At 36.1% G+C, this 26,811-nt stretch overlaps 1 protein-coding gene across 9 annotated transcripts in view; it reads right to left on the bottom strand.

Annotated features, from left to right (window-relative positions):
* LOC147831095 (uncharacterized) overlaps positions 1-26,811 on the bottom strand; it is a 208,457-nt gene that overhangs the window by 178,714 nt on the left and 2,932 nt on the right. For all 9 annotated transcript variants that reach the window (XR_015525066.1, XR_015525062.1, XR_015525061.1 and 6 more), the window contains exon 2: positions 18,931-19,051. The gene's annotated coding sequence lies outside the window, so the exon portion shown is untranslated. The remainder of the gene's footprint in view (positions 1-18,930; positions 19,052-26,811) is intronic.

The following is a 26,811-nucleotide window of genomic DNA, read 5'->3' on the forward strand; positions in this document are numbered from 1 at the left end:
AGTTTCGCACAAATCATATGTTTGGAAAGAAATCAGGTGCCAAAATTATTCAGCAGAGCAAGTGTATGAATTTGAGACTCTGCATTCACGAACCAGATTGTTTGTCCTCTTGCCTTCAGTTCACCACAGCAATCAGCAACCAACCTCAGCATCTGATTGTTTCTTTTTTTTTAAGCCCTACACCGGCCACAAGTGAAACAGTGCACTCTATAGGCCTTTGAAGGTACTGCATGCTGGTTCCTATCCGCTGTCCAGTCTCTCAGTTTCAGCTTTGTGGTCCAGCATGCATTATAGATCACCCTCCTGCACACTATCACACCAAATGGAGGTCACATCCATCATACGATGACCCAGGATGACCCTAAGCACTGGCTTTCTGTTCAGGGTTTAATCAGCTGTCCTAACTGACCTATTGTTTGCCAGAGAAATTTCTGCACATTCCATTGTTTGCTATCTACAGATGAGGACGCTCAGCCAGAAAAAAATAAAAATAAATAACTGTATGATGCACAGTTTACTACATTATCCATTACCAATTTTTACTTGCTTGAAATTTTGCGAAGCCAGGTAAAGGAAGGACAGACATCCAGACAAGCACCTATGTCATTTTTACATCAAAGTAGTTTCTTGCATTGTTTATTATTATTATTATGTAAAAAGTGAGAATATACAATCACAATACATTATAAAGAAAAAGGAAAGACAAAAAGAAAAACATTTTGGAAAAAGAAAAAAACCACCACCAATTTGGTTTGAAAATTTAATTTATGTATAAAAAAAATTGTTAATAAATAAGAAGATTAAGAAAATATATTTTCTTTTTAAGTAAAGCTTCTTTTTTATAATTAACAAAACTAAACATTTTCCCATAGTAAGGAAAAAATCTTTATCAACATTCTCAATTACAAAAAGAGAAAAATCTTTCCAAAGCAAATTAGAATAACTGCATTGCCAAAATAAGTGAACTAGGGACATTGGATATTGCTTACAAAACACTTCCATTCATTTTTAGACAATAAAAATTGCTCGTTTCTCTGTTTGATGTTGCAAACTGATATTTTTTTATTATGATATTCTACTTGGTCTGGATAGTCATGCAAACATTTGTTTGTAGAGCAAATAGTTTAAATGTTTTCTGTCTTTTATTATTCCTAGTAATTTCTCCCATAGGCGACTAAATCAAACAATCGTGAAAACAGGCGCACTCTCGCATTTTAGAATAAGGTCAATATGTTAAAGTTTACAGGTGCAAAAAATGTGGCTTGATGTAGATGAGTATATAAAATGTGTTATATCACTACAATACAGATATAATAACATTTCTTGTCAAATAAATTAACATGGAAGATTAATTTGAGTTTAAGTTATTTAATTAGCTTATTAATGAAGACTGCGGAGTGATGCATGAAAAAAAAATTACTTGGAATAAATACTTTAAGTAGTTTGTGAAATATGTTAAAGTGTGCCCCCTTTCAGATGAACATAAATGTTCTTTTAATAATATAATACTAATATATTATATTATATTATTATATAATACAGTGGTTCTCAAACTGTGGTACGTGTACTACTAGTGGTACGCTGGCTTCCCACTAGTGGTACGCGGAGGAATGAAATATGTCATGTACATGCTACATATATTTCAAAATTTATCAAAAATTATGTATATAATATGCCATATATGACATATAGCCTATATTTCTGAGGTAATCTGCCAATTTTTTTTTTTTTTACTGTGCAGAGTTGTAGCTGCTTTACTGGGCCTATTACACTACTGTATTTCAATACTGCTCATTTTGGTGGTACTTGGAGAGACTATTTTTTTCTAAGGTTGTACTTGATAAAAAAAGTTTGAGAACCACTGATTTAATGTATTATTTTATAATACTTTGTCTTTTTTTAAGTTCAGTGTATGGACATCAAGGGTTTGACATCAAGTCAATCTGCATTTTTGACATGTTTTTTGATGTCAGTGTCAATTTTATTATATTGTATTATTATATACTATATTTTAATACTTTTGTGTTATTATGTTAGTGGTCAAAAGGACATCAATATGTGGAAATCAAGGTTTTGACATCAATTCCCTCCACATTTATTAATGCCAATATCAATGATGGTGTTTTTACATTAAGGTATCTGCTGGGATGCACAGGGAAGTCCATGCAAATACTGCCACTGTGACTTGTATACATTGTTAATGTTTTACTATAATGCTGATAACAAAGGTTTTCACCCAAGAGACATTAATAAATCTACTGGAAGCAAAGTAACATTGCATTGCGAGTAAGATGATTGGGATGAGACTCGGGTTTGGCAGGTGTGGGGTGTCCGTGATTAGCCTTGGTGACTAAATCCAACAGTCCACTGCAGGGTCAGTGCAGCATGACGTTTTGAATAGGAAATGAGTTCAGGTTCACATTTTATTTTTTGGGGTGAAGTCAATCGGAGATGATACAGACAGACTCATTATGAACTGAACACAAAGAATGGATTTTGTGGGATATTGAACACTGGAGAGATAAAAGCCGGTTTGGCAAGAATTGAGGCCTCTTGATCTGGAAGTCTGAAAGCAAGCCAGGGGACGAAGAGTGATGAATAGGCAAATGGAGACAATTCATTTTGCTGCAGTTGTTGTTAAATCATTTACTCATTTCTGGATCTGTGGTTTTTATACAATGCAACTCCGAGGAATAAATCCCCATTGGTTCAAAATTAGGTTGACACTTCCTGAACAACTAGATTTTTACATTTTCTGAAAACAATAGGTGATTTTCTTCCATTTCTGGGATATTATTTCTCAATTACAGGCAGGAAGGACTTGGAATGGGTGTTTAGGTGGTTAGCATGAAGTTGCTAAGATGTTCTGAATGCTTCTGATGTGCTGCTGTAGGGTTGCAACGAGGATGCTTAGGTATTCAGAGTACTTTGATGTTGCTAAATGGTTGCCAGGTCTTCTACATTTGCTGGACATGGTTTTACATTAGGTTTTCTACATGTTTGCTATGTGGTTGATATGTTGTTCTTAGTGCTTTACTATTTACTATTTCTTAGTGTGTTACTATTTGTTTGCTAGATTTTCTGGTTGACATTGAGTTGCCAGACATTCCAAGTTGGCCAAAGTAGTTTGCTGGGGTTCCCAAAGGAAGTGTGTTCCATATGCGGGAAGAGCAAGGCGGTGAAGTAATATGACGATGAAGAGTGGGGGATGGTTGGGGTTGGGGGGTAGATTTCCCTCTGCTTGTGGGATATTATATCTCATTCCGTGCATCAGAGAGCCACTATGAATATGAGGTGAGACTCCAGGAAGACTTGGGATGATTGTTTAGGTGGTTGGCATGAGGTTGCTAAGATGTTCTGAATGCTTCTGATGTGCTGCTATAGGGTTGCCACTGGGATGCTTGGGTATTTAGAGTACTTTGATGTTGCTAAATGGTTGCCAGGTGCTCTACATTTGCTGGACATGGTTCGACATTTGGCGTTCTACATGTTTGTTGTGTGGTTGCTATGTTGTTCTGAGTGCTTTTGTGTTACTATAGGTTTGCTACATATTCTGGTTGACTTTGGGTTGCCAGATATCCCAAGTTAGCCAAGGTAGTTTTGGAGGATCCTGAAGGTGTGTTTTTATATGTTGGAGTAAGGGGAAAGGCATCTTTGTCATAGGGTCGCAAAGTTATTCTAATTTCTATATTCTATGTTATGTTTTGCTAGGTATTCTAGATAGTTGACATGGGGTTGCCGAGGTATATGTGGTGTTTTGTGTAATTTACAGATATTATGTTTATGTTATTAGTAGATGAAGAGAGTGTTGTTGGGGCAAGTCGAAGATGAAGATTTTCCTCCATGTCCAGGATATTATATCTCATTCACTGGCCACTATGAATATGCAGAAGACTCCCGGGAGACTGCTTAGGTATTTTTAGTGCTTTTGAGGTATGGTTGCCAGATAATAGTGTGGTTGTCGAGCAGATGATCTGAGTGATTTTTTGTGTCATTGTACAGTTGTCAGGTTTTATAGATGCTTTTCATGAACTTGCTAATGATTTCTGAGTGATTATGTGTGGCTGTATGGTTGTCAGATATTGTAGGGTTGCTAAGTTATTCTGGGTGGTTTGGTGTTGATATATGGTTGGCAGTTGTTTTCTAAAAAATTGGGGTTGCTCAGGTGTTCTGAGTATGTTTGTGTTGCTGTGTGGTTGCCAGATATGTCTGGGGTTACCTTGGTTTTTGGAGTGCTTATGTGTCGCTGTATGGTTGCCAGATAATCTAGGTGTTAATATTTGCTAAGGTGTTTAGAGCACTTCGGTGTTGATAAATGGTTGCCAGGTGTTTTACATGTTTGTCATGGGGTTGCTAAGTTATTCTAATTTCTGTATTCTGTGTTGCTTCGCTAGGCATTTTAGATAGTTGGCCTAGGGTTGCAGAGGTATATTTAGTGTTTTTGTGTGATTTCCTGATTTCCAGGTCTTCTGAGTGTTTTTGTGTTGCTGTATGGCTGCTAGATTTTCTAGGTGATTGTTACAGGGTTGCTTAGATGGTCTGAGTATTTTGGTGTTGGTAAATAGTTGCCAGGTGTTCACATTACATTTTTGCAGTGGTGCAGCAAAGCTATTTTAAGTGCTTTTGTGTTACCACATGTTTGCTAGGTGTAGATCAGGGGTGTCCAAACTCGAGTTTAGTTCCAACCCCAATTAGACACACCTGGGTTACAGTAATCAAGCTCTTACTAGGGCTGTTTCTCAATTCCAAGAATGAAGAGAACGGACTTGCTTGCTTGTGGAGACCAGACTTGCCATGTGTCCTTGGAAGAATGAACTTGGGAGACCACGAGAACAAAGAACGCGCCCTTGAGAAATGAGATGCTGCGTTCTTCCTGATGGTCACATGACATTCACGTGTTTTTAATGTAATATTATTTAAACATTAAAGCATTTATACAAAGATTTACTGTTCTCCCCTGTTCAGAACATATACAGTGCATAAAAACATTATAAATATATGTTGCACAATACAAATAAAATAGAATTTTATACAAATTTCAGCAAACAAACACCCTTAACGTGTATATTGCTTTTTACGATGTCCATGGTAATGTTTATATTCACCGTTTCATTTAGGGAAACTCTTGAGGTAAACAAGTCAAATCTCTTTAATAATAAATCTAAATAAAACGCAGCGCTTCCCACCTCCAGTCGCAATGACTTCTGGGACTTCTAGAGCAAGTTCGGTGCTGAAGTCTGCATCAGTGCGTCCTCGACATCAAGAACACATCCAGGAAGTTTCACGCGTCCTCTGTTCTTGTGGTTTTGAGGATTGGAACTGAACTTTGGCAGCTGATGATGACGTTACACGAAAACACGAGGACGCAAGACCGCTGAAGAACGCATATTGAGAAACAACCTAGGCTTTCTAGTAACATCTTGCATGTGTGTTGAGGCAAGTTAGAGCTAAAATCTGCTGGACACCGGCCCTTCCAGGACCGAGTTTGGACACCCCTGGTATAGATTGTCAACGAGGGGTTGCTGAGGTGCAGTTAAGTGTTTTGTGTTTCTCTGTGGTTGGCAGATATTTATGGGGTTGCTAAGGTTTTCCATGTGCTTTTGAGTTGCTGTATAGTAGTTGCCTGATATTATAGATGACTGTTATGGGGTTACTAAAATGTTTGAAGTACTTCGGTGTTGGTAAATGGTTGTCGGGTGTTCTATGTGTTGGCCGTGGGGCTGCTAAGGTATTTGAGTGCTCTTGTGTTAGCATACAGTATGTTTCCTAGGTATTCTAAATTGCTGACGTGAGGTTGCTGAGGAGCAGTTAGTGTTGTTCTGTGGTTGCCAGATATTTATAGTGTGGCTAAGGTTTTCTGAGTGCTTTTGAGTTGCTGTACAGTATTGTTTCCTGGTATTCTATGTGGTTGTTATAGGGTTGCTAAGATATTCTAAGTCCTTGTGTGTTGCAGTGATGTGTGATGTCGCCAGGTGTTCTAGGTGGTTGCATTTGGGTTGTTAACATGTTGTGAACAGTTCATCAACTGACATTACCAAGAGGCAGTACAGGCACTTTTCTTTAAGTAGCTGAATTTACTTTACTTTCTGGCCACATTACCACCTTGAATGAACAGTATTTTTTTAGAAATCCAGTAATAATCATAACAGTAAATACTTCAGTGGCCTGTCATCAATAATGGCTTGATTATCTACATCTAAAAACATGATAAATTAATCAAGCAAATTCAAAATATTTTTTTATATACCACAAACCTTTCTGCCTAAAAAGGCAGATTTTACAAAGCTACCATGTTATGATTTTAAACCTTACACGGATCTTAGTTAACATCAATATGGATAAGGTGTACTTTATATCTACTGCATGTGCTTTGGAAAAAAAAAGTGTGTGTGTTTGTGTGTTAAAAATTCTCCTACTGGATTGTTTTGATGTTTGTGTGTTTGGTTTGAAGTGAAACCATAGACCAAACTTTGTTTATATGAAAGCAACCATGTCCTCGCTCTATCAGGAAGAGGAAGACGAGTCCTATCTGTCCTTGTAGAAGAAAGCGAGCAGGGAACAGGAGATATCAGCAGGTGGGACTGGAGAACAGGTATATTTAAAGCATGAGGGATCCGGCCGGAACAGTGGGAAAGCCTGTGGCAATATGCTATTCTTGAGTTATGGCAGCCACTTTATTGATCATCAAGGTAAAGATACCGACCCGCTAGTGTGTCATTGCTCACTTCCATTTCTTTTAGTCTGAAACAGAGCGCCACGCAGAGCAATGCTCATTTATCTTGAGTGATAACTCACTGCCAACCCTGCACGCATATATATATATATATATATATATATATATATATATATATATATATATATATATATATATATATATATATATATATATATGGACTGTTATCACAGTCTGAGGTAGCAGCTCATTATCTTACTTTGATTATTTATTTGCCGTTTAATTGCTTGTGTGCATAATGGCTTGATTTGACAATCAGTACAAATTGGAACATTTTTTAAATGACAAAAAAAAATTCATAAACCTAATAGACAGTAGTAATTATGTTTTTTTTTTCATTTATTAATTTTTTTATTTAAATTTTGTTTAAGGTTTTAGCAATATTGCTGTTTTTTGTCTTTTTTATTCTTTTATTGTTTTAGTTTTAAATCGTACTTATTGTGTTTTTATGTCATTAATACATCTTGCTAAATAGAAATAAAATGAGAATTATTGAAAATTGAAATAAAAAATATGTCATGTTTGTCCTGATATACTGAAAAAGCCTACAACACTGTACATAACAGCTTAATATAATATAATGTAATGTAATATAATATAATATAACTCATTAATATTCATGGAACAATCTAAATAAGGTAAATTATGGACATTCTGATTCTAGGGGTATTTTATAAGCAATAAAAGAGCATATAAAACTTACCTAAACCATCTACCTATTATGTAGATATCAGTGAACAATTTAAATTATTAAACCAATGCAGTATATGGCACCTTTATAAATTGCATTGTAGGTTTCATGATTATCAGCGATCTAACCACCAGAGATCACTGGAAAACATTTCACACTCACATGAACTACAAATCCTGACTCATAATGGACTACAAAACCCAGTCATGCAACACACACACACAACCGGTTCCTGATCCTGACTGATTGCAAACTCACAGCTGATGCTGCTCAAGTACTGATTAAAAACACATATATATGGCTCACTCTGAGACACTTGTTGCTGAGTCTTATCTTTTATAGTGACACTACAACGCGTTTTCCAAAGTGATGGTGAAATGAACCTTCTGAACTAGTGAAGCGCTCGACTCATTTGTTTCAGAAAAATAGTTTGTTACTTGAAGCTTTCTAAATCAGCTCGATGAGGACCTCTTCTGGTTAAAGTGTAGAAAAGCACTGCACCAGCGATTCCTGCATGGGAGTCGAATGCTCTAAGGAGGAGGCTATGTGAATGATGCTTTTGAGCTGCACTCGCCAGCTGGTCTCCGTTAAACACTACGATATGCAGTGGTTTTCTTTAAAGATAGTTGTAAAAATACGCTAATACACTTTAGTGTGGTTCTAAACCTTTTTACTATAAATTACTATTGTATTTTAGTTTAATTACTGGTGAGTTGGACAGGTGCAGTGCTTTGAAACAGTAAAAATGTATGTAATCGATGCCTAATCTCTCGCTATACACTTTACTAACTGGCAAAATGAATCAAGCTCCGGTACGCTGTTTCACTGCGAGAAGTATCATTTTTTTGATACATGCTTCGAAGCCTCAGCGCACAACGTTACATCACTAGCTTTCCTTGCATTGCCTTCTGTGTATTGAACCTTTGCTTTGTTTTGTTTGATTATACCTGTATGCTGCCTGCCTTCTGACCATTTGCCTGCTATTTCGACTATGATTGTGGATTGCCCTCATACATCTTTTTGCTCCTGTGTTGATCATTGCTTGCCTGACCATCCTGCCAATTAAAAAAACATGCATTTTGATCCTCACCACTGTTGTCAGTGTCGCATCCTTGGTTACAGTAGTCAATGTCAATGAAGTTACCATATATGGCTCTTCCCCTAATAAAGAATTGAAGTGCTTAAATAACAGTCATGTGTGCTCTCTCTTCATTCCTTTCAAATGTGTTGGAGCCTACAGCCTGAATAAAAATGTAAATAAAGGCATAATATATTAGCGAAGACAGAGAAGCACTCACATAGCATTAAGCCAATATTTTCTGGAGTCTGAATATATATTTTACTGGTCTTTCTAAATGCTTTAAAATCATAAACATTCAATAAGGCACACCATCAACACCTTTATCATCACAAATGTCTCTTTAAGGTGACCTCATCATGTGATTGATAAAATGAGTTATTGGCCCCATGAATTTTCATGATGAGCTGTTCAATATGTAGCCATATATTATACAGACTTGCTGCATGAATTGGACCCAGGAGATGGTAAAATGACTAAACAAAGCACTTTAGGGTGCACTGAAACCTCTACATGGCACTTTATACATGACATGGTCAATAGACAGATATTGTTGTTCTGAATCATCAGATTTTAATAGCGATCTTGAAGTGTCTCACAAAACTGTACCATAAAAATGGCAGTCATTAGCATGTACCAACAGTGACAAAAAAATATTAATCATTTTGAGGGTCAGATTGGGGGAAAAAATGCCCTTGTGTGAGCTGAATGGTTACTGTGATATAATTTACATGATAAAAAAAATTCTATGATTTTGACAAAAAAAACATCCACATTTTGGGGGAAATTTTTCATTGTGCTGCTATTTGTAAAAAAAAATGGCACTCTTGCTTATGAGAGCAATGGACTTTTCTTTTAGTTTTTAATAATAGAAGATGATAAAACAAACATGTTAGTATAGGTTTGGTGCTAAGTAGTGTAAATATTTTAATATATTTTAATATTATTATATTTATTCCTTACAACTATAATTAATTTATTTTATTGTATATTTGCATATTATAGAGAATAATTTTACGCAATACCACAATATCACATTAATTTTGTTATTATTGATATTTATATTGCAGAGTATTATATATTTAGATATTACAGGGCTACAGCTAAATGGTTGTCAATGCAAATTGTTTAAAAAATAAATCAAAAATACAGTACAATATCGATAATCTTTGCCAGCGATACGATATTTGTTCATACTTCAAAAAAATGTTGCTATACAATTAGACTTTATTTCAGAGGAATACCGAACTATATATCAATATTAATATATTAAGTGATTTATAGAAACAGATACGGTTTATTAATGTGGAGATGTGGAGAGTGTGAAAATAAAAATGTGTCTAAAATATTATGAAAGTATCTACTTCGAAATTAACTCTTACAAAAGACTTGCGGATCCAATTGCAGTTTATAAGAATCAAGGTCATACAGGCAAGACTCATAACAGTAGCAAAACAATATCATAAGGATAATACAATAAGCGTATTTAAAATATAGGCGAGAGGTGAGACAAGGCGGCAATAAATCTGAATGAGGAACAAGGCTAGGATCAAATTCGGGAAGATCAAACAAGGAAAACGCTTCATAATGTTCAATAGACAAACAAGACTCAGCAATGTGTGAATGAAGGTGATGTGTATTTATAGTCCTTGTAATCAGTGTAAATGAGCAGCAGCTGTGTCTGTGTGTGAATTTCCAGATTATTGTCAGCTGCTGTTGAAGTTAATGAGCGCAGGGAGTACTGGAAGTTATAGTTCGTTCATCAGTAATCTCCCATATAGATAACCCAGCTGGCGATTACAACAAACTACAGGAAGTAATCGACAGCGAAGACAACACCACTGGCAAGCACAACAGCATCAATATTTAAAGCAAATAATCGATACATTGTATCATTATGCTGGGTTCACACCAAACGCAGAGTTTTCTAGAGGGATGTTTTTCCCCCTCACACAAAATTTGTGTTTGCTTGTGTTCAATAGGCTTGGGCGGTATTTCGGTATTATGGTATACCGCGGGATCTAAAAATAGCAACGGTGTCAGTTTCAATACCGTTATACCGTCATAAAATATTAAATATCCTTTATTTAATGCCTACAAAAACGTATGTGTGGTTGTCATCACGGGACAGTGTGGAGGGGAGAGAGAGAGAGGGAGAGGGAGGGGGAGAGGGAGAGGTGACGTGTCGCGCTTCAAAGTGTCCTGCATTTTGGCAGTTTCGACTGAACAGAAGGGAGACGTGGTTAATATGAACGAGAGGTCTGCATTAGAGCTGAAGATCTTTGCCCGAACCCGGCGAGACCCGAAAAAATCCAAATCCCTGCATTAAAATCCATCCCTGCAAAGGTGAAACAAATGATGATGAAGTAGTAAAAAAAGTGAATTTTTAAGGCGGTCAAGTCAGTCACTAGTTCAGAAGGAGCGGTTATTCCAGCCGCAGGTATTTTGCGGTCGCTCATACACTGCGTATTACGGTAGAGCCCTAAACCGCAAGCTGACAGGTAAAAAGACGAGGCCTCTCGCTACAGTGAAACAAACTGTTGTCATGGAAAATTAAATGGATGTTCCTGACTGGTAGAAGATGAACAAACAATCCAACCCAAAACTTGCAAAATCAGCCAGATCAGAACTCTGCATCTCGGCCTGTAGCAGCAGGAAAGGGTGTTCAGCTGCTGGACCCCGTGAGCGCAGGACTGCATGCGCTAAAGCCTGTGGATTTAATAATGTTCCTCCACAAACACACGTAGCCTAATCTTGGTGAGTAAAGGGTTTTTCAATTATAAATAAATATTAATTAAACCATATAATCATAATGTAGACAGAGTATACAGACTAATGGTGGCATTATTCTTTTAATATTCAGCTTCACCGCCGCCTTAATGCCAAATTGTGAAGAGAAGTTGAGAAACAAACCTTGCAGAGCCTTTATCTTAATTTCGTTATTGCCAAAATACCCGTCATCATTTAGAGTTTATTTTAATTTGATTTGTAAAGAAAGATTTTTTTTTTCATTTGTGTGTTGGCCAATTTAAAGGCTAAGTGCATGTACCTAGACCTATAGAGTGCTGATATGTTACGATGTTACAGAGGACTTACTTTATTTCTTTGTTCCAACTTTCAAGTGGCATATAGCCTAGTCTACGTTTGTTACGAATAAATGATGTTAAAACATATAAATGACTCATTCTTGAAAAAATGCAATAGAGCTGTGTGCATGAGCACATTTGAATAATGTCGGGCTGTAAATGGGTTCGGGCTTTATAAAGCTGTCAATCAAACTGTACCTGTCGGACTCGGGACCTATCGGGTATAATTTTTATGGCCCGATTACAGCTCTGCATTCCCGCGGGAGCCGGCCAGATTTCTTATGGTGTGGGAGTAAATTTCTGAATAAATCGCGGGAGAGATGTGTGTGTGTGTGTGTGTGTGTGAGAGAGAGAGAGAGAGGTGCTGTGCGTCGCGTCGCTTCTCTCTCTCTCTCTCTCTCTCTCTCTCTCTCACCGCGAGCCTAAGGTCGCATACAAAGTATTCAGTTTCAGAATGGTTTAGGCTCAAGCCAACAGTTTGGTGACGCTGTCTGAGCCTTACGTCATAATTTTTTTATTACGCCGGTAATACCGGAAACCGGGGTAAAATATGGAGGCGGTTTGACGGTATCAAAATTTGGATACCGCCCAAGCCTAGTGTTCAATTATTTGAACTTATATGATCACACAAGGCAACACAGTGGCGCAGTAGGTAGGCTGTCACCTCACAGCAAGAAGGTCGCTGTTTTGAGCCTCAGCTTAGTCAGTTGGCGTTTCTGTGTGGAGTTTGCATGTTCTCTCCGTGTTCGTGTGTGTTTCCTCCGAGTGCTCCGGTTTCCCCCACAGAACATGGATGTGAATGAGTGTATATGGATGTTTCCCAGAGATGGGTTGCAGATGGAAGGGCATCCTCTACGTAAAACATATGCTGGATAAGTTGGCGGTTCATTCCGTTGTGGCGACCCCAGATTAATAAAGGGACTAAGCTGAAAAGAAAATGAATGAATGAATGAATGATTACACATTTGATGCGACTTGTGCACATTTGAAACTAAACAGAAGTGCAGAACAGACATGTAAACACCGGAATCAAACTATCTCCATTTTGTAGTACCTGTCTTTATATTTTGTGAATAATAATAAAAATAACTATAATTCCTTACAATTATTTAGCGCTTTTCTAGACACTCAAAGCGCTTTGGGGGGAATCTCCTCATCCACCACCCATGTGCATTATCCACCTAGATGATGCTGCCAAATTGCACCAGACGGCACACCACATACCAGCTGATTGGTGGAGAGGAGACAGAGTGATAAAGCCAATTATGATATGGGGATAGTTGGAAGGCCATGATGGACAGGGGCCAGTGGCCAAATTTGGCCAGAATGCCCTTCACTAAACTGGGATGTTAGGGCCCACACATACTGCAGGTTGAGAGCCCCCTGCCTCACTAACACCACTTCCGGCAGCAACCTAGCCTTCCCATGTGGTCTCCCATCCAGGTAATGACCGGGTGCAGCCCTGCTTAGCTTCAGTTGGCGAAAGTAAGAGTTGCAGAGAGCTAGCTGCCAGCTAAGAATAAAAATAGCTTCAAGCAACAGAGCACATTTTGGTGCAAGCTAGAAGCCTGGAAGAAATGGGCATTATAAAAGACCTCCGAGTTTGTCGAGGGGCGTGAATAAAAAGTTAGTGAATGAAATGATAGAGGTGGCCTGTTGTTTAAGAATTTGTATCCACCGTCATTACGTGTGAGAATTTAACTGCAGTTGAACTTTAAAAACTAAAAACTAAACGTCCAAAATCACTTATGGTGCCAAGACGAACATGTACTTTGGTGCATGAAACGCTGGCGGAAACTAGCATTGAATGGTTATGTATTGACGTTAAGCAAACTATGTATAACATGTAAAACGTGATCATGAAAGGAACATTGAGGCCGTACTCACACACTAGGTACATTTGCCTCGAACCGGGCCAAAGCATGCTTGTCCCCCCTCCCGTTTCCCCCGACGGCCCGCACTAACACCATATCGGGCCTCGGCACGATTACGTCATCGCTGCTGCGCTGTTCAGTGAGAAGCACTCTCCCTCACTCAGCAACACAGTGGAGATTTTTTCTAGTTATATCGTGTCAGTCGTTTGATATGCAGTGACACGCAGTCAAATATTTCGCCAAACAGTCCTTAGGGATGCGGTGACAAGCAGTCAGATATTCTGCCGAACAGATCCGCCACTTTTGCCGCTCATAAACAATCATAAAGCCCTCATGCTGCAGGAATGAGGAGGTCTGCTGAAGGTGTGCAGCTGTGGTGCTGTGAGGAGTTTGCGTCTTTAATAAACTTTGGCAGTTTGCGTTCACAGTCCCTTAAAATTCACGTCTCGCTTTCAGTTTCGGGCTGTGGCGCGAAGCAAAGCCCAAGTGAACCGCGCTCAGGCCCACCTCTTCCAACTGGGCCAGGGCCGGCCAAGTGAACCGTGCTTGAGCCCGATTCAGCGCACTCACACTTCTCAAACGATCCAGGAAACGGGCCTGGGCACGGTACGGATGGCATAGTGTGAGTAGGCCCTGAAAAAGCCACTCATGTAAACACCTTAGTCATATTATGGTCTTTTTCAGATTAAGATTAGATTCCTGATGTCCATGTGAAACAAGATTACCTATACCAAATGCCTTGTGGTCCTTCACAGAATTTGGATGTCAAAATATAACGACATCTTCATTTACTCTCGCTCATTTCACAGCATTTACTCCATCTACACTTTAACATATACAGTATAACACACAAGAAAAAAAAGCTTCAAAAGAGTAAGACATTTGCTTCAAGTTGACAGGCCAAGCAAGGAAAGACTGTTGGATGATGCGGAGGCTAAACCTGGAGGTGTTAAAAGAGAAACAGATCTAATATGCGTTTGACATACCTGAGGCCATGTATAAACCTCAGGGCATCGCACGTTGTGAAGTTGAGGATGCATCAACGCAAATAACTCTTCAAATCTGAGCCGATAGTCCACGGTCTTACTCTCTCCGGCCCCAAACTGTCTGTTACTGCTAAATCATACAGGCAATTCGGTTAAATCTAAAATAAACAGCATCTAAAATGTAGACACAGCATCGCTCAGTTTGCCCTCATCATGCAGGGTATACAGATATCCCCACACAAACACATTAAATATTAAAGCCCTTATTGGAAAGGGGCAAACACACTTAATGGACAAAAGCAGTTTGAATTATTCAGCAAGTATGTGTTACAGTTGTTGTGCAAAGGAATACATGCAGACAAATGTGCTTTCTTTCTCATCGCCTTGGGTTGTCCAAGTGGACCTGTTACCTGCAGCTACACACAAACACAAACACACACCCTGGGGCTCATTTAGCATTTGATATTATACAAGCAAGGCTTTTCATTTTAAAGTTGGGCTTCGAATGTTTAGAAAACAACCCAGCAGACACACAACCTCATTAGATGTTAATATTAGGTTAGATTTAGGTCGCCAGCATCTTAAAACAATGTTATTTTGATGTCCAAAAACGAATTAATTGGTTGAATTTAGGTTGTATTGGAAAGTGACCAAAATCTAATGTCGAGCCAACGTCTTAAACAAATTTCATATTGACGTCAAATACTGACATTTATTCGTCAGAAATCGCAAACAAAATCCAACATCTGATAAACAGCATAACGGTAACGTCTACACAATGTCAGCTGTAACATCATTAAACGTTGATATTTTGTTTTTTTTAGATTGCATTGAAAAGCAACCACAAATGCAACATCTCTCTGTCTTTGAACATTGGTGCCGGCCTAGAGCTGGGCGATATGGCAAAAATGCAATCTTGATCATTATTTTTCATATTGAACAATAACAAGTGAAGTTTCACAAACTAATTTCGAGAGAAGCACATGATATGATTGAGCACGACTGGCTTCTCATCTGTAATCAGTAGTAATCCAATCAGAGTGATCCAAGCTTACAATAAATGGATCGTTTTCTCCCTACTGCTCTATCTTCGTTTTGGAAGAATCCACCCCATCTAAAGGGGAACTCTTGAGACCTACCTGATCTAGGATCCCCTTATATGCTTATTGACCTGGCAGGAGTCTTGGGCTCAAGTATCTCCGAGCTCAGGGTACTCTCTCGGGACAGCATGCCAAACCTGCTATAAATGCTAAGCATCTCCAAGTGGAAACTCTTGAATATATATTTCGATAATAATTGTAGCTTATTGTTATTGACATAAATTTTATTGCGATTCGATATAATATCATTTTCAGGCCCTGTCCAATATTGGCCTGACGTTGGGGTCTGTCGTCAAACCGATTTTCGATTCCAAAAGAAATGCAACGTCCCACGACACTGGGCTACAAAGTCAATCTGACATCATGTTGACGTCCTGTTCCTGCTGGGAAAACTTATGTGGCGATCATATTAGTGTCAGTGTACTTGGGATATTTATTAATAATCTAAAATCAAATTCACATGTTGATTATTTAAACAAAAGTTAAAGAAAAGGATTACATTTTAGTAATGCTGGTCAATGATTAGTCGCGAATCATCACAATCGATATAAGAGTTAGTTTTTACATAGTATATACAGTTGAAGTCAAATATGTTTCTTCTGGAGAAAGATTTTTTTTTGTTTTTTTTTATTGCTACAACTAAATTTTTTTTTTTTTTTTGCTGCACATTTCATGCGTCTTTTTCTTTGTCCTGCCATCTTGTTCAAAAACATAGCCAGGGTGATGCGAATTGCGTTATAAAGTATACTGTTCCCTTTGACATGTCCTCTGGAGTTTGTTTTCCATTTCAAACTTGCGAAGTCTGAACTTACAAGGAGATAATGAAACACTGAACTTAACTAAGGTTACTTAATATTGAGGAAAAAGTCCCAATCAGTTAGGCGAATGTCTGCAGCCACGCCTCCATTTTCAGATGTCTCCGTTTTCCCCATCCACACTAACACAGAGCAACAACATTTTACAATAAAAACGATCTTTTTAGAATTTTTAAAAAGCTCAATTTTCGGTGCTCGAAAACTCTGCCGTAGTGAGGACAGATGGTGTAACATATGCGTTAAAAATTATAACGAAAAATGTAAGCGAAAAACGTATGGAAAAACGTATGCGTTTAAAAATTAAAACGTATTAGTGTAAACGTGGCCTTGCAGGTTATTTAGTCTATTTACTCTGAAGATTCTTTGCTTGTTATTTTGGCCTGATGCTCACTTAAATTGCTACTTTATTTTCTACAATAAATCTATTCAATTACTCCCAACTGAGTGTCCACGTTTGAATGTCGACCGATTGACCAAAAGATACGATTTGCATACGTTTTTTTTTTTTTTTTCCTTGGGAAATCCACCACCCACAACCTTTTTCATTTATTATTCCCATAGTTATTTTCTCCTAAACTTGAGGTGTAATAAATAAATAAAGTCTTATATTTTTCAAGATACTAGTATTCAACTTAAAGTGCATTTTAAAGGATAAACTAGGTTACTTAGGCCAGTTTAAGTAATAAGGCAAGTCATTTAAGATATTGACCTTAAAATGTTTTTTTTTTAATCTAAACTGCTTTTATCCTAGCCAAAATAAAACAAAAAAAGACTTTATCCAGAAGAAAAAATATTATAGGAAATACTGTGAAAAAAAAATCCTTGCTCTGTTAAACATAATTTGGGAAATATTAAAATAAAAAAAAGAAAGAAAAATTACAGGAGGGTGAATAATTTTGACTTCAACTATATATAAGAAAGTTTGTGGGTGCAAAAAAAAGTTTTGTTATAACATGCAATATGAATGAAATCCAACATGGAGTCTGGCTACATAAAAGAGGTGAAAACAAGCAGGATCTCACTATGGGAGCTTTATCCGCAGGTCTGGATCTAAGAGACCCTGAGAAGACCTCCAGGAAAACAGAAGGAGAAGCTTCTTTTGTATTCTCTTCATGTCCAAACCCTCAGGGAGCTGTGCAATCCGGTTGTCTAATGTAGCACATCAAACTCAGGCCAGTAATGCAAGCTAAGCAGAAAGCACTCATCCTACAAGTCTGTTCTCTTACGTTTCAATGTCAATGGGGTAGATTTCAAAATTCAAGGGATAAGGCAAAAAATGATTTGAGAAGCAAATGTAATGAGTCTAGAGAGGCTTTTGGCTTGTATATATTAGTAATACGTTGAAAAAATAAAAGAGTTAAAGAGTTATGCTGTGGTGAAGATCAGACACTTGAAGTTCACATGAAACAGAAACTGCAATAGTCATTTCTTTCATATTGTGCCAAATTTCTGAGTAAAAGTTAAAGAAAAAAGATTATGTTGAGCAGGACTTTATCTGATGTGAATTTGTTTGGTGGCCGTGGTTTACTATTGATCAGGTCTCTTGTGATTGACAGATTGCACCGCCCATGCTATTCATAATTAGAAAAGTAAAACTTCCATGAAAGATGGAAGGAAAGATATTGAAGGCATGGGTTTTCTGATGGATGTCCACTGATGGGAGTAACACATATTATTTCTCACATCTTTAGGATTATTAATAAAGAATTATTGAATGTTTAAGGGTCTAAATTATATGACAACTTCAGTGGCATCCCTCTTTAGAGTAAATCTGGAATAATATGTCTCATTGCTTTTTCTGTATGCCAAATGATTTGTTTTTGTTTTGATTTGTACAAACTCTCGCACTAGGTTTAAATAAGGCAGATAACGAGCATCAGGTGTGCTGTAATCACTAAAGTCACGCCCCAGCTCACAACAAGCAAAGAGATCCAAAAACACAAACCAAAACAACGCAGTCCTAACAACTCAATTAAGAATATTTGAGCTAATGGTCTAATCCGAATCAATGATTTATGCTAAGCTAACCTAAAAGTGCTCTTCCTGAAGATCAGCTGAGTAATAAAATAAAAAAATGGAGTGTTCCTTTAAGAGATATGGGATGAAAATAAACTGCTAAACGGGAACTTGCAGTTCATCCATAAGTCAATCTGTCATGTTGTCCAGCATCAGCGTATATCACAAGTGAACGTTGCAGTTCTCCTGTCACTGCTGCCCGCAGGACATAAACTCCATTATAAAGCATCAGTCCTTTTAAACTTTGCTTGATTCGTTCCATCCATTTCCCAACACAGGCCTCGCACAGATCCCCCTTTGCTTTGATTCCCTCGCGGGCTCTCAGACAAAGTGATTCATTCAATAGACTGCTCAATAATGGTTTGGCCTTAAATAAAGCACCGTTTGCTTTCAATGAGATTTCAGTGCGCTATCTGAAACATCCCTTTGACTTGTTATCCTCCAGTATTGACTGTGGAATTTTCCCATGCAGGCCGGAGACGGTGGCACGGATAAAGCTTTGATGCTGAAAATGTTTCTGAAAAAGTCTTCTGAGGAAAAGCTGAACTTACCAGAAGCCAAAACCGATCCGGTGTCATCAGTATCTTCAGACTGTGTTTCTCATCTGGAGGGTCATGAACTTTTTTTCCTCTCCTTGTTGATTCATCCTTTATCTGCCATGAGTTTCATCACCTGCCAGAAGTCAAACATAGTGTGTGTGAAGGGATGTTATATATTTTACTGACAGCACAGGTCACGTTTATCAAGTGCATAAACTCACAAAACAATGAATGCAATCAAATCTGAAGCTTTAAAGCAATTCCAAACAACTTTGCATGATACTTCTAAAGATGAAGATTAATCATACACAACTAATCACAATGACGGTATTATAATTTATCAAGATACTCCATTTTTTTCCATAATCATGCAGTCATAGCATTAGCAAAAATGTATATTTTGGCACAAATATAAAGCTTTTATGACATAATCTCTGCACAATACATGAAAATATTGTAGAATTTAGATATACCTAGGTTAATTAAGTTAACTAGGCAAGTTAGGGTAAATAGGCAACTTATTGTATAACGATGATTTGTTCTGTTGACCATCGAAAACAAATTGCGTATAGGGGCTAATAATTTTAATCTTAAATTGATTTTAAAAAAATCCAAAACCGCTTTTATTCTAGCCGAAATAAAACAAATAAGACTTTCTCCATAAAAAAACTTTTATCAGACATGCTGTGAAAATTTCCTTGCACCCCTTGCTTGCCCCATTTTGAAAATGAATGTTTGTATCTATTTCTCAACCAATGTATTTTGGTGCATTTAATTTATATGTTTGTTTGGTGTTTGGTGATTTATCAAACAGATATATTTATTAAAATAATATTTTAGTCACCAAACATTTAGAAAGTAAAATGTTGCAAAAAAAAAAATACAACCTACAAAATTTCAACAAAATTTTCTTTATTTTTTCTCTTTTTTAAATTTGTATTTAATACTTTTCTATTACATAAAAATTTGGGTGTACTAGTTTTTGAACTGTTATTGTAAGTTATTTTGTTAGCTATGCTCCAGATTTGGCTTCAGCACAGACTAATCTAATGTAACTGCAAAAAATGTAATATTGTACATGTGCATATATATATATATATATATATATATATATATATATATATATATATATATATATATATATATATATATATATATATATATATATATATATATATGCTCAGTATTATATGAATTTGAAAACAAATGATCAACGACATACTTAATAATCTACAGTATATAACACCTTGACATTTATTGCAAATAGATACACTACCTGACAATTGTTAGGCTATTCAAGCATAAGAAACAACAAATAATAACTTGACTTCTAGTTGATCATTTGGTATCAGATGTGAATATGAATATAAAAGGGCAAAGGCCTCTAGATTACGCTTATTTTACCACAATAATATATGATCATGCCTTGATTTTTAATTATTTAATTAGGACAGTAAGGTCTAACTTTGCTTAGACAAAAGTCTCGTCACTTAACAGAAATAATGTACAGCATAGAAGTCATGGTGCAGTGAATTAAGAATTAATATTGTGGATGACTCCAATGAGTTTGGACGACTGCACCCATACATCTCTGCAATTACTCAATTTATTAATAAAGTCATCTGGAATGGGAAAAAAAAGCATTCTTGCAGGACTCCCAGAGCTCATTAAGAAGATTCTTTGGATTCATCTTTAATGCCTCCTCCTTCATCTTACCCCAAACATGCTCCATAATGTTCATGTCTGGTGACCCGGCTGGCCAATCCTGGAGCACCTTGACCTTCTTTGCTTTCAGGAACTTTGATGTGGAGGCTGAAGTATGAGGAGCAGCGCTATCCTGCTGAAGAATTTCCTGTGGTTTGTAATGTAATGGGCAGCACAAATGTCTTGATGCCTCAGGCTGTTGATGTTGCCCTCCACTCCAAAGATCTCTTGCATGCCCCAATACTGAATGTAACCCCAAACTATGATTTTTCCTTCACCAAACTTGACAGATTTCAGTGAGAATCTTGGGTCCATGCGAGTTCCGATAGGTCTTCAGCAGTATTTGTGATGATTCAGCTCAACAGATGACTCATCAAAAAAAAAAAATCTATCTCTGCCACTTTTCCAAATAATCAACTAGAAATCAAGTAAATATTTGTTGCTCTTACAACTGGGATCGACGACAAGACTTTTGTATGGCAGTGTAATCTATATTGATATAGAGTACTGTTATAAGAAAAAATAAAGAAAGAAAATAAAGAAAAATACATATATACATATATTACAATATTATAAAATACATATCATTCACATCTAAACTGCATTATGTAATATACTTACTATGTCATCAAATATTATTACACTAGCTCAAAAATTCAACGTCTCATATCAGCCATAATTATGTAGCAGAGAACACCAATAGCTCCTATTATGCTTTATAATTGTTAATGCCAATTCAAATGCCTCTCTTTTCCATCTGAAAGCAGAGGATAATCAGGACTTGTCTGGCATCCACATGTTTTTTTCTTCTTCTTCTTCATTTAGAGCAGTCACATTACATTTGTGTCCTACTGATCTGGAGACACAATGGGGTCTCCATTAACATGCCACAGCTGGAGATGTGGGCCTTCACATGATTGAACCATCTCAGAAAAGCAGCAACATTTGACAGATCCAAGGCCACCACTGAGATAAGAAGCCATTTCATTATAGCTTCTGAGAAAAGCTGACAGATAACCCTGCAAATGTCATAACTGATTTAATTGGATAAAGCGCACCAGTGTGTTTGTGTCTGTTTCTGTCCCGTTACTCCAGCTCTCTTTGCGTTTAAACAATCATGCATCAGAAATGATGAGTTGATTTGGGCTGAGTGTAAATCTTGTCATTAAGCCAGACAGCATGTTCTGCCAAATTGATATGTGCCATTAATCACAACAGATCATAAACCCAAGCCTTGATAGTATTGAAAGCTTCATAAAAACCAATAATGAGCTCCTATTTCTTTCTGATAGGTCAATTACCTTATATTTCCCTCATATAGACTGTAACAGTAGCTATATAATATATGCAGCCATACATGAAGCTGATCTGTAAATAATACTGCCTCCAATTTCACTGTCTGACGCTCCCTGAAAGAATGAAAATGTTCAATTACAAATCATTTTTCTCTTTTTAAAATTTTTATTTATTTAAATTTTGGATTATTTATTTAAATGCACACAATTGAAATTAGTTATATAATAAGAGTTATACATAATTGTAATTTTATTATTGATCGAAATAATCTTGATTTAGATTTTTGCTATTATTTATCATCTCATTTTTATTTGTTCTAATTCAATTAAATTTCATAGAAATCCAAAGTCAAAAAGGTTTTTTTGTAAATCTGTAAATATTGAATAATAATAAATAATTATTATTTTGTATTAATATTATTATTAGTTATTATATTAATATTTTTATTTACTATTAGTATTACAATTATTATTTTATATTTATTCATTCATTCATTTTCCTTCAGCTTAGTCCCTTATTTATGTTGGGTCACCACAGCGAAATGAACCACCAACTTATCCAGCATATGTTTTACACAGTAGATGCCTTTCCAGCTGCAACCCATCACTGGGAAACATCCATACACACCCATTTAAACTCATATACTATGAACAATTTAGCCTACCCAATTCACTTAGGAAACCCGGAGGAAACCCACACAAACACAGAGAGAACATGCAAACTCCGCACAGAAATGCCAACTGACCCAGCTGAGGCTCAAACCAGCAACCTTCATGCTGTGAGGCGATCGTGCTACCCACTGCGCCACCGTGACGACCCACAATTGTGTTAATTTATATAAAATAATAACAATAATAATAACAAAACCTTTGTATTAATTACAATATTACTGAAAATCATTTTCTATAAGCTAACATTAACATAAAAATATAAAATATCTTTATATATGCGTACAGTAGACCCTATGTGGCAATCAAAATAATACTACAGGGTGTGCCATTTATATGTTTACACCTTAAAAAAATGGGAATGGTTGGTGATATTAACATCATGTTTGTGGCACATTAGTATACGAGAGGGGGCTTGTAAATAACTCATGAAAGAATAAAGTTAAGTTTAAAATCAAGCACACCATTGTTTTTCTTGTGAAACTCTCAATAAGTTTTATTAAGGTGTCTCCATATGGCCCACCCTGTAGATTAGGCATGGGCCAGTATAATTTTCTAGCAGTATAATAACCTTCGATAAAAATATCACGCTATTGGGATTACTGCTCATTTCTGAGTAAAATGAGTTAAACAAACAACTGGAACACAACATATTGTATTACAGTAAAGATTTATAATATTTTGGAACAGTAAATATCAAGATAAATAATTCAAAAAAATCATCGACTTTTGCTGTCTTCATTAGTTTCAAAACCACAGATTTCTTTACAACAAATATAAAAGCCTTACATCCTTTAGGAAAGGTATAGTAAATAATTCTAGCAGTTTTTAAACCTTGACTTTTCCAAACCAGTCAATGGTTTTAAAGTTTATAGCATTTTTTAAAATATCTTTTTGTGTTCAACTGAAGAAAAGAAACTCAGACGGGAGTAAATGATGACAATATTCAGTTTTGGGTGAACAATCACAGCCAGTAAGGCATGCGATATTGCCATCTGTTGACAAAAAAGTGACAATGAAACTACAAAATTCTACATGTTCCTAATATACACACACTGTAAAATAAATAGGGGATCAAAATATGAGTTGACTCATTAAAATACCCATCAGGCCGAAAGTAGAAAGACCCACACTTGAATGACAAAGGCCAAGAATTTTCCCCATACATGAGCTCATTTGTCCTATTTTGACTGCTGCTACATCATCATAAATTGTGAAAAGAATCCATTTAAAAAGGCTTTAAGACCAAGCCGAGTAATAGGTTGACTTGTCACATCAGTGTGACTTCAGCTGATCAGTTTTTTCTAATGCAAACTATGATGTATCCAACATTCTACTGTTTTGTTTTCAAACAGAGAAAACAAGTAACTTTTATTCTAAATCTTGGACCTTGTTGTTCTTGAAACAAAAAATGACATATAAAAAGGTGTGAAGCACCAAAAGTGGCCTGTATTAAAATTAATCTGAAAACTAATTTGGCTATTGCTGTTATCCTTGAAATTTTAATAAAAATGTTTTTTTTTACAAGAGAGGCAAGACAAATCATTAAGCTCTTTTATTATTATTATGTTTTATTTTTTATTATCTAAACAGCCAACTTCTGACCGAGCAAAGTCGAATGTTCTGGTCAGTTTGTCATTTGCCTAATAAATGATGATAGACTACGGTTTTAAATTAAAAACTTTAACAGAATCCAATTTTTCTAACTATATACAATGTAATAATAGATATTTTTTAAAAAGAAGCTATTAATTTTTCTTCATTCTAAATCTTTAGGAAATATTTTGGTACATTAAAAAGTGTCTTTATGGTCCGTGTACATTTTGTTCATTTGTTTTCCATTTTCAAACGGAATAAAGGAAATGGAGAAAACGGCCGTTTTTCCGTTTTTCTTTTGCTCACGAGAAAACGAAAAAACGAGATTTTGGCTGGATTTTCGTTTTTTGGTTTAGGGTAGGAAAACGGATAAACGACTTTAAAATTCATTTTACACATGTAGGCGGTGCTGAAACGCCCACTTTCCTCTAATTGGTCAACCAAATCTGCGCTCGTGACGTCACCCTCAAAATAAAAGCCTTACACGCAGGCTTTTAATTATTATTATTCAATTATATATTAACTAAGTTGACATATTCTATCATTTGAACCACACACATTTAGCAGGCTTACATTCATTGCGTATGTATAAATTAAATAAAAACGTAAAGCAGTATTCTTAGACATTTGTCATTAAAATAAGGTCATAGTTCACTGCCAAGCTTCTTGCTGCTGTGCACCTGATGCAGAGCAAAGAAAGCCATTTCCGAGCAGCACCTGGTTTGCATGATTGTTTCAGAGCAAGGGCTTTATAATAATAATTATTATTATTATTATTATTATTATTATTATTATTATTATTATTATTATTATCAGTTACTAGTGTTTTTATTGTTTGGTGTGTTTTTTTTCTTTTTAATAATTGTTACCAGAACCAGAATAAGAACACTTTGGGCCCTGCTATAAAAACAAAGGGTACCATTTGTTTTCATTTATTTATTCCTATTTTAATTATATATTGTAATTATTTATTTGATAATTAATACTATTTTATTGCAACGCCAAAGTAGGCCTGTCTTATTATTTTTTATTTTATTTAATTTGCTGTTATTGTAGGCTAGATGGCAGGCTTTGAATATTTTAAATAACATTTACTCATAACCTTACTAATTCGAGAGCCGAACCTAAAAAAGTTTACGTGCAATAAGCCTGTACAATAAAGGGAGCCGCAATGCATATTTCTAGCGCATTCTTTCACTCAACAATTATTGCTGGAATAATGAAATAAATTTCAAATTAACTAATTAAACACATTATAGTTGATAAAAAAATTGTGTCTAGTAGTTCAGACAAACAGATGAGCTCGCTACATGTGCGTTGCGCTAATAATTTGACATTTGCTCTTCTTGAGAAAGTGCTACAGCGGGCCCTGCTATTTCACATATAAGGTTAGTGATACGTATTTTAAATTAGTATTGCACATTATTCATTCATTTTCTTGTCGGCTTAGTCCCTTTATTAATCTGGGGTCGCCACAGCGGAATGAACCGCCAACTTATTTAGCAAGTTTTTATGCAGCGGATGCCCTTCGAGCCACAACCCATCTCTGGGAAACATCCACACATACACACACACTTATACAGTACGGACAATTTAGCCTACCCAATTCACCTGTACCGCATGTCTTTTTACTGTGGGGAAAACCGGAGCACCCGGAGGAAACCCACGCGAACGCACTACACTACTGAATTAGACACACAATCTCAAAAAAAAAACTTGATGCTTATTAACATTATCTAAATTCATTTCTTACGAGGTAGGATCTGTTGTTGTATTATATATTTTCGTTTTAATATGCAAATAATTTTCTTTAATTTGTAATAGGTCCCTCATTGCATAAAATAACCAGCCTTTGTATTCAATATGTTTGTAAATTGTCCATCCAGTTTGACGCAAGCTAAACAACATTTTGGCCTGTTTTGCTTATTAAATGAGTGATTTTCACGGAGAAACAAATCATCCATCCACACAGTTTTGTATAGGACCTGTGTGAACAAAAATATACACTTCATCATAGCCTATAGGAAAATGTATCTGTTTAGAACCAATTTTGTGTTGTATAATTAAAAATATTAAAAATACAATAATAAAAAAAAGGAATAACATTTGAAGTGCGATGCTTTAAAGATCCAATACGCTGCATGCAGAGCCAAAACAAAAACTGGTTTGTTTGTTTAATAAAATAATAATATGAAATTAAAGTGAAATAGTTCCATAACCTGTATTATAACTGTAGTCACCCTGACAAATCATCCGTTGCGCCGGTCAGTTTCACCTTTAATCAAGAATGTGCCAGAACCAAATGAGAATATTTACAGATTACCTCGGAATGAGACCTCGGTCTGTGAAAGATGCAGAACACAGAAACTCGCTGAGAATGGAGATGCATGTTAGATGTTTTATATCCCTTTAGATATTGTAAATAAACAACAAGTTTTTATAGAGATTGTGTCATGTCTTTTCTTTGACGCACGCGCTGAACAGCCTGTAGCCTAAATAATAGTTTAGATTTTATAACATATAATGTTCCATTACTTTAAATGTATAATGTTTTTTAATATTTATGGATTATATAAAATATATAGTTTATATAAATGCGCTCTGATCATTCAAGGATCATAATGCGTTG

The sequence above is a fragment of the Danio rerio genome, chromosome 24 (genome assembly GCF_052040795.2).
Source record: "Danio rerio strain M-AB ecotype USA chromosome 24, GRCz13ab, whole genome shotgun sequence".
Taxonomy (NCBI): domain Eukaryota; kingdom Metazoa; phylum Chordata; class Actinopteri; order Cypriniformes; family Danionidae; genus Danio; species Danio rerio.